This window comes from Triticum aestivum, chromosome 1B, assembly GCF_018294505.1.
Source record: "Triticum aestivum cultivar Chinese Spring chromosome 1B, IWGSC CS RefSeq v2.1, whole genome shotgun sequence".
NCBI lineage: Eukaryota > Viridiplantae > Streptophyta > Magnoliopsida > Poales > Poaceae > Triticum > Triticum aestivum.
In genome coordinates, this window is record NC_057795.1 from 372,471,697 (window position 1) to 372,487,534 (window position 15,838).

The window sequence follows — 15,838 nt, forward strand, 5'->3', positions numbered from 1 at the left end:
GTGTACCTTACTAGTGTTTATAGTAGCCCCTGTGTATTTGATACTTGTTCGGTTGCTAAGATTAGTAACTCGAAATGGGAGCTACAGAATAAATAGAGACTACTTGAGGGTGAAGTGGCTATGTGTGTTGGAAGTAGTTCCAAGATTGATATGATCATCATCGCACACTCCCTATACTTTCGAGATTAGTGTTGAACCTAAATAAATGTTGTTTGGTGTTTGCATTGAGCAGAAATATGATTAGATCATGTTTATTGCGATACGGTTATTCATCTAAGACAAAGAATAAATTGTTATTCTTTTTACATGAATACAACCTTCTATGGTCATACACCCAATGTAGATGGTTTATTGAATCTTGATCGTAGTGATACAGATATTCATAATATCGATGCCAAAAGATGCAAAGTTGATAATGATAATGCAACATATTTGTGGCACTGCCGTTTTGGTCATATCGGTGTAAATCGCATGAAGAAACTCCATAAAGATGGACTTTTCGAATCACTTGATTATGAATCATTTGATGCTTGCGAACCGTGCCTTATGGGCAAGATGACTAAGACTCCGTTCTCCGGAACAATGGAACGAGCTAATAATTTATTGGAAATAATACATACCGATGTATGCGGTCTGATGAGTGTTGATGCTCGTGGCAGGTATCGTTATTATTTGACCTTCACAGATGATTTGAGTTGATATGGGTATATCTACTTAATGAAACTCAAGTCTAAAACATTTGAAAAGTTCAAAGAATTTCAGAGTGAAGTGGAGAATCATCGTAACAAGAAAATAAATTTTCTACGATCTGATCATGGAGGAGATTATTTGAGTTACGAGTTTGGCCTTCATCTAAAACAATGTGGAATAGCTTCACAGCTCACGCCACATGGAACACCACAGCGTAATGGTGTGTCCGAATGTCGTAACCTCACTTTATTGGATATTGTGCAATCTATGATGTCTCTTACTGGGTTACCACTATCGTTTTGGGGTTATGCATTAGAGACAACTACATTCACTTTAAATAGGGCACTATCAAAATCCATTGAGACGATGCCTTATGAACTGTGGTTTGGCAAGAAACCAAAGGTGTCATTTCTTAAAATTTGGGTCTGCGATGCTTATGTGAAAAAGCTTCAACCTGATAAGCTCGCACCCAAATCAGAGAAGTGCATATTCATAGGATACCCAGAGGAAACTGTTCGGTACACCTTCTATCACAGATCCGAAGGCAAGATATTGGTTGCTAAGAATGGATCCTTTCTAGAGAAGGAGTTTCTCTCTAAAGAAGTGAATGGGAGGAGAGTAGAGCTTGATGAGGTAATTGTAACTTCTCGCAAATTGGAAAGTAGTTCATCACAAAAATCAGTTCTAGTGATTCCTACACCAATTAGTGAGGAAGCTAATGATGATGATCATGAAACTTCGGATCAAGTTACTACAAAACCTCGTAGGTCTTCCAGAGTACAGTCTGCACTAGAGTCGTACAGTAATCCTATTCTGGAAGTCATGTTACTGGACCATGATGAACCTACAAACTATGAGGAAGCGATGATGAGCCCAGATTCCGTGAAATGGCTTGAGGCCATGAAGTCTGAGATGCGATCCATGTATGAGAACAAAGTGTGGACTTTGGTGGATTTGCCCGATGATCGGCAGACCATACAAAATAAATGGATCTTCAAGAGGAAGACGGATGATGACAGTAGTGTTACTATCTATAAAGCTCGACTTGTTGCGAAAGGTTTTCGACAAGTTCAAGGAGTTGACTATGATGAGACTTCTGTTGGGGAACGTAGCAGAAATTCAAAATTTTCCTACGCGTCACCAAGATCTATCTATGGAGAGACCAGCAACGAGTAGAAAGGAGATTGCATCTACATACCCTTGTAGATCGCTAAGCGGAAGCGTTCAAGTGAACGGGGTTGATGGAGTCGTACTCGTCGTGATTCAGATCACCAATGATCAAGTGCCGAACGGACGACACCTCCGCGTTCAACACACGTACAGCCCGGTGACGTCTCCCACGCCTTGATCCAGCAAGGAGAGAGGGAGAGGCTGAGGAAGACTCCATCCAACAGCAGCACAACGGCGTGGTGGTGGTGGAGGAGCGTGGCAATCCCGCAGGGCTTCGCCAAGCACCATGGGACAAGAGGAGGAGGGAGAGGGGCAGGGCTGCACCAACGAGAGATCAAATCATGTGTTATGGGCAGCCCCTAGGCCTCATATATATAGGGGAAGGGGAGGGCTGCGCCCCCTTTAGGGTTTCCCACCCCAAAGGGGCGGCGGCCAGCCTCCAGATGGCATCTGGTGCGGCGGCCAAGAGGAGGGGGGGGAGGAGGCCATCCTCCCCAAGGCACCTCGGAGGTTCCTTCCCCTTCGAGGACTCTTCCCTCTAGGGTTCCCTAGGCGCATGGGCCTCTTGGGGCTGGTTCCCTTGGCCCATGTAGGCCAAGGCGCACTCCCTACAGCCCATGTGGCCCCCCGGGGCAGGTGGCCCCACCCGGTGGGCCCCCGGGACCCTTCCGGTGGTCCCGGTACAATACCGATGACCCCGAAACTTGTCCCGATGGCCGAAACAGGACTTCCTATATATAAATCATTACCTCCGGACCATTCCGGAACTCCTCGTGACGTCTGGGATCTCATCCGGGACTCCGAACAACATTCGGTAACCACATACAAGCTTCCTTTATAACCCTAGCGTCATCGAACCTTAAGTGTGTAGACCCTACGGGTTCGGGAGACATGCAGACATGACCGAGACGTTCTCCGGTCAATAACCAACAGCGGGATCTGGATACCCATGTTGGCTCCCACATGTTCCATGATGATCTCATTGGATGAACCACGATGTCAAGGACTCAATCGATCCCGTATACAATTCCCTTTGTCTAGCGGTATTTTACTTGCCCGAGATTCGATCGTCGGTATACCGATACCTTGTTCAATCTCGTTACCGGCAAGTCACTTTACTCGTTCCGTAACACATCATCCCGTGATCAACTCCTTGGTCACATTGTGCATATGATGATGTCCTACCGAGTGGGCCCAGAGATACCTCTCCGTTTACACGGAGTGACAAATCCCAGTCTCGATCCGCATAAAACAATAGATACTTTCGGAGATACCTGTAGTGCACCTTTATAGTCACCCAGTTACGTTGTGACGTTTGATACACCCAAAGCACTCCTACGGTATCCAGGAGTTACACGATCTCATGGTCAAAGGAAGAGATACTTGACATTGGCAAAGCTCTAGCAAACGAACTACACGATCTTTGTGCTAGTCTTAGGATTGGGTCTTGTCCATCACATCATTCTCCTAATGATGTGATCCCGTTATCAACGACATCCAATGTCCATAGCCAGGAAACCGTGACCATCTATTGATCAACGAGCTAGTCAACTAGAGGCTTACTAGGGACATATTGTGGTCTATGTATTCACACGTGTATTACAATTTCCGGATAATACAGTTATAGCATGAATAAAAGACAATTATCATGAACAAGGAAATATAATAATAATACTTTTATTATTGCCTCTAGGGCATATTTCCAACACCTTGTTCATTCCGATACAATCCTACTCTCTCGCTCCCGCTCTCAGTTATTGCATTAGGACAACAACGGTTCATCTGCTACTTTGTGCTGCGGTAGTTGAACCCATTCCTCTGCATGACCTGTCATTGCCACAGTAAATAGTTGAAACCCACTAGCATGTGTAGGAGTTGATTGAAGCCACTGATGTGTTCCTACCATGCTATGCCTGCTATTGCTTAGAGTTGTGTCAGGTCTGATTCATTGGGAATGAATTGGAGTGTTACGATATGTTCTGATGCTGAGAATGAAGTGTGTGTGAACACGATTTGGTAAAGGTAGCGGTGAGAGGCCATGTAGGAGTACATGGTGGGTTGTCTCACTGGAACCGTCCTTAAGCACTGAGTTCTATGTATGTTGTCCAATGACTCGATACTACCACACATTGGGTTCCGGTAACTCGACCCCTCTCGACTTATTAACCAACTTGGTCTCTGTCCAGGAGTCGCAACTAGTTTCTGGTGTTTGTAGGTAGTGTTAGTAGTCTACCAAGTGGCACCCGGCCAGGTGGGCTTGGGACAGACTAGGCACCAGTGGCACGGTGTACCAAGCGTAGATCCATCCGGTGAGGTGGGCTTGGGAACCCTGCACACATCGTTTGGGGCCGTGAGTGAAACCCCGGCCGGATCTCCTTGCGGATGGAACCCGAATAGGCGATAAACCTGGATTAGAGTCTTGTGTGGTTAGTCAGGTCGTGGCCGACACCCTCGCCAGGCTTCCGCTTGAAGGTTGCCGAGATACATGACGTGTACATGGCGGTAAGTGGCGAGAGCGTGTGTGAAGAAGTACACCCCTGCAGGGTTAACATGATCTATTCGAATAGCCGGGTCCGCGGTTATGGACTTCTTGGATGCTTACAGGGTACATAGACAACTTGAAGTGGATACCCTAAAATGCTCAAGACAAGTGTGAGTGCTATGGATGGCCTTCTCGTAGGGAGACGGGGATGAATCCATAGTAGTGTATTGTGTGGTGATTAGTGGACTCGTGTACGTTGTTTCACCTCCAGAGTTTCTGGTAGTCGTAGAATAGGATAGCCACAGAGTCAAAGCTGGCTTGCTGCAACTAAACCCCACATTACCCTCTTGATACAAATGCATGTACGATAGGATCTGATGTAAGTCTTGCTGAGTACCTTTGTACTCATGTTGCTTTATTTATGTTTTTGCAGCTGAGACTTCGGTCTTACTAGTGTTCTCGTGGACTTCCCCCTTTAGGACTCTCCCTTTTTTTCCTTCTCTTGGTGCATGGGCCTCTTGGGGCTGGTGCCCTTGGCCCATGTAGGCCAAGGCGCACCCCCTACAGCCCATGTGGCCCCCCGGGGCAGGTGGCCCCACCCGGTGGGCCCCCGGGACCCTTCCGGTGGTCCCGGTACAATACCGATGACCCCGAAACTTGTCCCGATGGCCGAAACAGGACTTCCTATATATAAATCTTTACCTCCGGACCATTCCGGAACTCCTCGTGACGTCCGGGATCTCATCCGGGACTCCGAACAACATTCGGTAACCACATACAAGCTTCCTTTATAACCCTAGCGTCATCGAACCTTAAGTGTGTAGACCCTACGGGTTCGGGAGACATGCAGACATGACCGAGATGTTCTCCGGTCAATAACCAACAGCGGGATCTGGATACCCATGATGGCTCCCACATGTTCCACGATGATCTCATCGGATGAACCACGATGTCAAGGACTCAATCGATCCCGTATTCAATTCCCTTTGTCTAGCGGTATTTTACTTGCCCGAGATTCGATCGTCGGTATACCGATACCTTGTTCAATCTCGTTACCGGCAAGTCACTTTACTCGTTCCGTAACACATCATCCCGTGATCAACTCCTTGGTCACATTGCGCATATGATGATGTCCTACCGAGTGGGCCCAGAGATACCTCTCCGTTTACACGGAGTGACAAATCCCAGTCTCGATCCGCATAAAACAATAGATACTTTCGGAGATACCTGTAGTGCATCTTTATAGTCACCCAGTTACGTTGTGACGTTTGATACACCCAAAGCACTCCTACGGTATCCAGGAGTTACACGATCTCATGGTCAAAGGAAGAGATACTTGACATTGGCAAAGCTCTAGCAAACGAACTACACGATCTTTGTGCTATGCTTAGGATTGGGTCTTGTCCATCACATCATTCTCCTAATGATGTGATCCCGTTATCAACGACATCCAATGTCCATAGCCAGGAAACCATGACTATCTGTTGATCACAACGAGCTAGTCAACTAGAGGCTCACTAGGGACATATTGTGGTCTATGTATTCACACGTGTATTACGATTTCCGGATAATACAGTTATAGCATGAATAAAAGACTATTATCATGAACAAAGAAATATAATAATAACTTATTTATTATTGCCTCTAGGGCATATTTCCAACAGTCTCCCACTTGCACTAGAGTCAATAATCTAGTTCACATCGCCATGTGATTAACACTCACAGGTCACATCGCCATGTGACTAATACCCAAGAGTTTACTAGAGTCAGTAGTCTAGTTCACATCACTATGTGATTAACACTTAATGAGTTTTATGTTTGATCATGTTGCTTGTGAGAGAGGTTTTAGTCAACGGGTCTAAACCTTTCAGATCCGTGTGTGCTTTACAGATCTCCATGTCATCTCCTAGATGCAGCTACCACGCTCTATTTGGAGCTATTCCAAACAACTGTTCTACTTGGAGCTATTCTAAATTATTTCTCCATTATATGTATCCGGTCTCTCTACTCAGAGCTATCCGGATAGGTGTCAAGCTTGCATCGTCGTAACCTTTACGACGAACTCTTTTACCACCTCCATAATCGAGAAAATTCCTTAGTCCACTAGTTACTAAGGATAACTTTGACCGCTGTCCTGTGAGCCATTCTTGGATCACTCTTGTACCCCTTGACTGACTCATGGCAAGGCACACTTCAGGTGCGGTACACAGCATAGCATACTGAAGAGCCTACGTCTTAAGCATAGGGGACGACCTTCGTCCTTTCTCTCTATTCTGCCGTGGTCGAGCTTTAAGTCTTAACTTCGTACCTTACAACTCAGGCAAGAACTCCTTCTTTGACTGGTCCATCTTGAACACCTTCAAGATCATGTCAAGGTATGTGCTCATTTGAAAGTATTATTAAGCATTTTGATCTATCCTTATAGATCTTGATGCTCAATGTTCAAGTAGTTTAATCCAGGCTTTCCAGAAATTCTACGTCATTTCTGATCAACAATATGTCAACAACATATACTCATCAGAAATTCTATAGTGCTCCCACTCACTTCTTTGGAAATACAAGTTTCTCATAAACTTTGTATAAATCCAAAATCTTTGATCATCTCATCAAAGCGTACATTCCAACTCCGAGATGCTTACTCCAGTCCTTAGAAGGATCGCTGGAGCTAGCATACCTTTTAGCATCCTTAGGATCGACAAAACTTTTCTGATTGTATTGCATACAACCTTTCCTTACGAAAACTAGTAAGGAAACTTGTCTTGACATCCATCTGCCAGATTTCATAAATGCAGCTAATGCTAACATGATTCCGACGGACTTTAAGCATCGCTACGAGTGAGAAAATCTCATCGTAGTCAACTCCTTGAACTTGTCGGAAAACACTTCGCCACAAGTCGAGCTTCATAGATGGTGACATTACCATCCACGTCCGTCTTCTTCTTAAAAGAACCATTTATCTCAATGGATTGCCGATCATCGGGCAAGTCCATCAAAGTCCATGCTTTGTTCTAATATATGGATACTATCTCGGATTTCATGGCTTCTAACCATTTGTCGGAATTCGGGCCCACCATCGCTTCTCCATAGCTCGTAGGTTCATTGTTGTCTAGCAACATGACCTTCAAGACAGGATCACCTTACCACTCCGAAGTAGTACGTGTCCTTGTCGTCCTACGAGGTTCGGTAGTGACTTGATCCGAAACTTCATGATCACTATCATAAGCTTCCACTTCAATTGGTGTAGGTGCCACAGGAACAACTTCCTTTGCCCTGCCACATACTAGTTGAAGAGACGGTTCAATAACCTCATCAGGTTTCCACCATCCTCCCACTCAATTCTTTCGAGAGAAACTTTTCCTCGAGAAAGGACCCGATTCTAGAAACAATCCATATTGCTTTCGGATCTGAATTAGGAGGTATACCCAACTGTTTTGGGTTTCCTATGAAGATGCATTTTTATCCGCTTTGGGTTCGAGCTTAATCCTGAAACTTTTTCACATAAGCGTCGCAGCCCCAAACCTTTAAGAAACGACAACTTAGGTTTCTCTAAACCATAATTCATACGGTGTCATCTCATCGGAATTACGTGGTGCCCTATATAAAGTGAATGTGGTTGTCTCTAATGCCTAACCCATGAACGATAGTGGTAATTTGATAAGAGACATCATGGTACGCACCATATCCAATAGGGTGCAACTATGATGTTCGGACACACCATCACACTATGGTGTTCCAGGCGGTATTAATTGTGAAACATTTTCCACAATGTCTTAATTGTGTGCCAAAACTCGTAACTCAGATATTCATCTCTATGATCATATCATAGACATTTTATCCTCTTGTCACAATGATCTTCTACTTCACTCTGAAATTACTTGAATCATTCAATAATTCAGACTTGTGTTTCATCAAGTAAATATTCTCAACATCTACTCGAATCATCTGTGAAGTAAGAACATAACGATATTCACTACATGCCTCAGCACTCATTGGACTGCACACATCAAAATGTGTTACTTCCTACAAGTTGCTATCTTGTTCCATCTTACTAAAAACGAGGCTTTTCAGTCATCTTGCCCATGTGGTATGATTTGCATATCTCAAGTGATTCAAAATCAAGTGAGTTCAAACGGTCCATTTGCATGGAGTTTCTTCATGCATATATACCAATAGACATGGTTCGCATGTCTCAAACTTTTCAAAACGAGTGAGTCCAAAGATCCATCAATATGGAGCTTCTTCATGCGTTTTATACCATTATGACTTACATGGCAGTGCCACAAGTAAGTGGTACTATCATTACTATCTTATATCTTTTGGCATGAAAATGTGTATCACTACGATCGAGATTCAATAAACCATTCAGGTTTAATACTAATCTTGATGGTAGAGGGAGCGTGCGATGTTTGATCACATCAAACTTGGAAACACTTCCAACACGTATCGTCAGCTCACCTTTAGCTAGTCTTCGTTTTATTCCGTAGCTTTTATTTCGAGTTACTAACACTTAGCAACCGAACCGGTATCTAATACCCTGGTGCTACTAGGAGTACTAGTAAAGTACACATTAACATAATGTATATCCAATATACTTCTATCGACCTTGCCAGCCTTCTCATCTACCAAGTATCTAGGGTAATCTTGCTCCAGTGGTTGTTCCCCTTATTACAGAAGCACTTAGTCTCGGGTTTGGGTTCAACCTCGGGTTTCTTCATTGGTGCAGCAGCTGATTTGCCGTTTCATGAAGTATCCCTTTGTTCCCTTGCCCTTCTTGAAACTAGTGGTTTCACCAACCATCAACAATTGATGCTCCTTCTTAATTTCTACTTTCGCGGTGTCAATCATCGCGAATACCTCAAGGATCATCATATCTATCCCTGATATGTTATAGTTCATCACGAAGCTCTAGCAGCTTGGTGGCAATGACTTTGGGAAAACATCACTATCTCATTTGGAAGATCAATTCCCACTCGATTCAAGTGATTGCTGCACTCAGACAATCTGAGCACAAGCACAACAATTGAGCTTTTCTCCCTTAGTTTGTAGGCTAAGAAAATCGTCGGAGGTCTTATACCTCTTGACGTGGGCACGAGCCTGAAATCCCAATTTCAGCCCTCGAAACATCTCATATGTTTCGCGATGTTTCGAAACATCTTTGGTGCCTCAATTCTAAACCGTTTAACTGAACTATCATGTAGTTATCAAGACGTGTATGTCCGATGTTCACAACATCCACAATCGACATTTGGGGTTCAGCACACTGAGCAGTGCATTAAGGACATAAGCTTTCTACTGTCCGCATAATTGCTACTTTCAACTTTCAACTATATTTTCTCTAGGAACATATCTAAAACTGTAGAACTAAAGCGCGAGCTACGACATAATTTGCAAAAGGTCTTTTGACTATGTTCAAGATAATTAAGTTCATCTTATGAACTCCCACTTAGATAGACATCCCTATGGTCATCTAAGTGATCACATGATCCGAGTCAACTAGGCCGTGTCCGATCATCACGTGAGACGGACTAGTCATCATCAGTGAACATCTTCATGTTGATCGTATCTACCATACGACTCATGCTCGACCTTTCGGTCTCCGTGTTCCGAGGCCATGTCTGCACATGCTAGGCTCGTCAAGTTAACACTAAGTGTTTTCGCTGTGTAAAACCGTCTTACACCCGTTGTATGTGAACGTAAGAATCCATCACACCCGATCATCACGTGGTGCTTAGAAGCGACGAACTGTAGCAACGGTGCACAGTTAGGGGAGAACACTTCTTGAAATTTTGTAAGGGATCATCTTATTTACTACCGTCGTCCTAAGTAAACAAGATGCATAAACATGATAAACATCACATGCAATCAAATAGAGTAGTGACATGATATGGCCAATATCATATAGCTCCTTTGATCTTCATCTTCGGTGCTCCATGATCATCTTGTCACCGGCATGACACCATGATCTCCATCATCATGATCTCCATCATCGTGTCTTCATGAAGTTGTCACGCCAATGACTACTTCTACTTCTATGACTAACGCGTTTAGCAATAAAGTAAAGTAGTTTACATGGCGTTCTTCAATGACACACAGGTCATACAAAAAATAAAGACAACTCCTATGGCTCCTGCCGGTTGTCATACTCATCGACAAGCAAGTCGTGAATCCTATTACAAGAACATGATCAATCTCATACATCACATATATCATTCATCACATCCTTTTGGCCATATCACATCACATAGCATACCCTGCAAAAACAAGTTAGACGTCCTCTAATTGTTGTTGCATGTTTTACGTGTCTGCTATGGGTTTCTAGCAAGAACGTTTCTTACCTACGCAAGACCACAACGTGATATGCCAATTGCTATTTACCCTTCATAAGGACCCTTTTCATCGAATCCGTTCCGACTAAAGTGGGAGAGACTGGCACCCGCTAGCCACCTTATGCACCAAGTGCATGTCAATCGGTGGAACCTGTCTCACGTAAGAGTACGTGTAAGGTCGGTCCGGGCCGCTTCATCCCACAATACCGTCGAAACAAGATTGGACTAGTAACGGTAAGCATATTGAACAACATCAACGCCCACAACTACTTTGTGTTCTACTCGTGCAAAGAATCTACGCAATAGACCTAGCTCATGATGCCACTGTTGGGGAACGTAGCAGAAATTCAAAATTTTCCTACGCGTCACCAAGATCTATCTATGGAGAGACCAGCAACGAGTAGAAAGGAGAGTGCATCTACATACCCTTGTAGATCGCTAAGCGGAAGCGTTGAAGTGAACGGGGTTGATGGAGTCGTACTCGTCGTGATTCAGATCACCGATGATCAAGTGCCGAACGGACGGCACCTCCGCGTTCAACACACGTACAGCCCGGTGACGTCTCCCACGCCTTGATCCAGCAAGGAGAGAGGGAGAGGTTGAGGAAGACTCCATCCAACAGCAGCACAACGGCGTGGTGGTGGTGGAGGAGCGTGGCAATCCCGCAGGGCTTCGCCAAGCACCATGGGAGAAGAGGAGGAGGGAGAGGGGCAGGGCTGCACCAACGAGAGATCAAATCATGTGTTATGGGCAGCCCCTAGGCCTCATATATATAGGGGAAGGGGAGGGCTGCGCCCCCTTTAGGGTTTCCCACCCCAAAGGGGCGGCGGCCAGCCTCCAGATGGCATCTGGTGCGGCGGCCAAGAGGGGGGGGAGGAGTCCATCCTCCCCAAGGCACCTCGGAGGTGCCTTCCCCTTCGAGGACTCTTCCCTCTAGGGTTCCCTAGGCGCATGGGCCTCTTGGGGCTGGTGCCCTTGGCCCATGTAGGCCAAGGCGCACCCCCTACAGCCCATGTGGCCCCCCGGGGCAGGTGGCCCCACCCGGTGGGCCCCCGGGACCCTTCCGGTGGTCCCGGTACAATACCGATGACCCCGAAACTTGTCCCGATGGCCGAAACAGGACTTCCTATATATAAATCTTTACCTCCGGACCATTCCGGAACTCCTCGTGACGTCCGGGATCTCATCCGGGACTCCGAACAACATTCGGTAACCACATACAAGCTTCCTTTATAACCCTAGCGTCATCGAACCTTAAGTGTGTAGACCCTATGGGTTCGGGAGACCTGCAGACATGACCGAGACGTTCTCCGGGCAATAACCAACAGCGGGATCTGGATACCCATGTTGGCTCCCACATGTTCCACGATGATCTCATCGGATGAACCACGATGTCAAGGACTCAATCGATCCCGTATACAATTCCCTTTGTCTAGCGGTATTTTACTTGCCCAAGATTCGATCGTCGGTATACCGATACCTTGTTCAATCTCGTTACCGGCAAGTCACTTTACTCGTTCCGTAACACATCATCCCGTGATCCACTCCTTGGTCACATTGCGCATATGATGATGTCCTACCGAGTGGGCCCAGAGATACCTCTCCGTTTACACGGAGTGACAAATCCCAGTCTCGATCCGCATAAAACAATAGATACTTTCGGAGATACCTGTAGTGCACCTTTATAGTCACCCAGTTACGTTGTGACGTTTGATACACCCAAAGCACTCCTACGGTATCCAGGAGTTACACGATCTCATGGTCAAAGGAAGAGATACTTGACATTGGCAAAGCTCTAGCAAACGAACTACACGATCTTTGTGCTATGCTTAGGATTGGGTCTTGTCCATCACATCATTCTCCTAATGATGTGATCCCGTTATCAACGACATCCAATGTCCATAGCCAGGAAACCATGACTATCTGTTGATCACAACGAGCTAGTCAACTAGAGGCTCACTAGGGACATATTGTGGTCTATGTATTCACACGTGTATTACGATTTCCAGATAATACAGTTATAGCATGAATAAAAGACTATTATCATGAACAAAGAAATATAATAATAACTTATTTATTATTGCCTCTAGGGCATATTTCCAACAACTTCCTCAACTGTAGCGATGCTTAAATTCTTCCAAATCATGTTAGTAGTTGCCATATTTTATGAAATCTGGCAGATGGATGTCAAAACTACATTCCTGAATAGATTTTTGGAAGAAGAGTTGTATATGATACAACTAGAAGGTTTTGTCGATCCAAAGGGTGCTAACAAAGTGTGCAAGCTCCAGTGATCCATTTATGGACTGGTGCAAGCCCCTCGGAGTTGGAATAAACGCTTTGATAATGTGATCAAAGCATATGGTTGTATACAGACTTTTGGAGAAGCCTGTATTTACAACAAAGTGGGTGGGAGCTCTGTAGCATTTCTAATATTATATGTGGATGACATATTGTTGATTGGAAATGTTATAGAATTTCTGGATAGCATAAGGGACACTTGAATAAGAGTTATTCAAAGAAAGACCTCAGTGAAAGCTGCTTACATATTGGGTATCAAGATTTATAAAATAGATCAAGACACTTGATAAGATTTTTTAATGAGTATATACCTTGATAAAGTTTTGAATAAGTTCAAAATTGATCAGTCAACGAAAGGGTTCTTGCCTGTATTACAAGGTGTAAAGTTGAGTAAGACTCAAAGCCCGACCACGGCAGAAAATAGAAAGAGAATGAAAGTCATTCCCTATGCCACAGTCATAGGTTCTATAAAAGTATGCTGTGCTGTGTACCAGACCTGTTGTGTACCCTGCCCTGAGTTTAGCAAGGGAGTACAATTTTGATCTAGGAGTTGATCACTGTACAACGGTCAAAATTATACTTAGTGAGGACTAAAGAAATATTTCTCGATTATGGAGGTGATAAAAGAGCTCGTTGTTAAGAGTTACATCGATGCAAGCTTTTACACTGATCCAGATGACTCTAAGTCTCAATCTAGATACATATTGAAAGTGGGAGAAATTAGCTAGAGTAGCTCTGTGTAGAGCATTGTAGACATAGAATATTTGCAAAATACATACGACTCTGAATTTGACAGACCCGTTGACTAAACTTCTCTCACGAGCAAAACATGATCACACCTTAGTACTCTTTGGTGTTAATCACATACTGGTGTGAACTAGATTATTGACTCTAGTAAACCCTTTGGGTGTTGGTCACATGGCGATGTGAGCTATGGGTGTTGATCACATACAAATGTGAATATTTGTGTTAAATCACATGGTGATGTTAACTAGATTATTGACTCTAGTGCAAGTGGGAGACTGAAGGAAATATGCCCTAGAGGCAATAATAAAGTTATTATTTATTTCCTTATTTCATGATAAATGTTTGTTATTCATGCTAGAATTGTATTAACCGGAAACTTAGTACATGTGTGAATACATAGACAAAACATATTGTCCCTAGTATGCCTCTACTTGACTAGCTCATTTATCAAAGATGGTTATGTTTCCTAACCATAGACATATGCGGTCATTTGATGAACGTGATCACATCATTAGGAGAATGATGTGATGGACATGACCCATCCGTTAGCTTAGCATTATGATCATTTTAGTTTCATTGCTACTGCTTTCTTCATGACTTATGCAAGTTCCTCAGACTATGAGATTATTCAACCCCCGGATACCGGAGGAACACTTTGTGTACTACCAAACGTCACAATGTAAAAGGGTGATTATAATGGTGCTCTATAGGTGTCTCTGAAGGTGTTTGTTGGGTTGGCATAGATCGAGATTAGGATTTGTCACTCCGTGTTTCGGAGAGGTATCTCTGGGCCCTCTCGGTAATGCACATCACTATAAGCCTTGCAAGCAATGTAACTAATGAGTTAGTTGCGGGATGATGCATTACGGAATGAGTAAAGAGACTTGCCGGTAATGAGATTGAACTAGGTATGATGATACCGACGATCAAATCTCGGGCAAGTAACATACCGATGACAAAGGGAACACCGCATGTTATTATGCGGTTTGACCGATAAAGATCTTCATAGATTATGTAGGAGCCAATATGAGCATCCAGGTTCTGCTATTGGTTATTAACCAGAGATGTGTCTCAGTCATGTCTACATAGTTCTCGAACCCGTAGGGTCCGCACACTTAATGTTCGATGACGATTTGTATTATGAGTTATGTGATTTGATGTACCGAAGTTTGTTCAGAGTCCCGGATGAGATCACGGACATGACGAGGAGTCTCGAAATGGTCGAGAGGTAAAGATTCATATATTGGAAGGTTGCATTTGGACATTGGAATGGTTCCGAGTGATTCGGGCATTTTTCCGGAGTACCGGGAGGTTACCGGAACCCCTCGGGAGAAGTATTCGGCCTAGTGGGCCTTATTGGAGGACATAAGAAAGGACCACATGAGAGGGGAGCCCCTCCCCTTTCCCAAACCGAATTGGACTAGTGGAGGGGGCCGGCCCCCCTCTTTCCTTCCCCCTCTCTCTCCCTTACCTTTCCGTTCGGTGGAAGAAAGGAAGGGGGGGGGGGGCGAATCCTACTTGGACTAGGAGTCGAAGTAGGACTCCCCCCTGGCGCGCCCAAACCTGGCCAGCCTCCTCTCTCCCTCACTCCTTTATATACGTGTCCAGGGGGCACCCCAATAGCACAACAGGCAACACTACAAAAAAAAGACACATCCGTGACATTTTGGGCCGAACGAATATTTTTTGTATCATACATATGACACTTCTATGACGATAATTGTGACAAAACCCGGTATCATCATAGATGCGTTGGGCTCCTACATCTATGACAAAAAATCATGACAGAAAATGGGCTTTTCGTCCTGGGCGGGCCAGAGACGCAGCTGCATGACATTCTTTGGGCCGTCCATGACGGAAAAAACCATGGTAGAAGCGAGGCGGAGGAAAATTTCAGGGAGTTCCTGGTTACGGTGGGAGGTAGGGGGCTGAGCGATGCACATTTCTCTTGTACATGTATGCGCGTGTGTACGAGGCGTTGGCTCTAACTGAACCCGAGCGAGGCATTGGGCTCTAACTGAACCCGAGCGATTGCACTGCAGGCTACACGTTACTGAACCCGAGCGATCGATTCCTTCGCTACTGCTGCTAACTGAAGCCGATCAATGATGCCTCTCTGGAT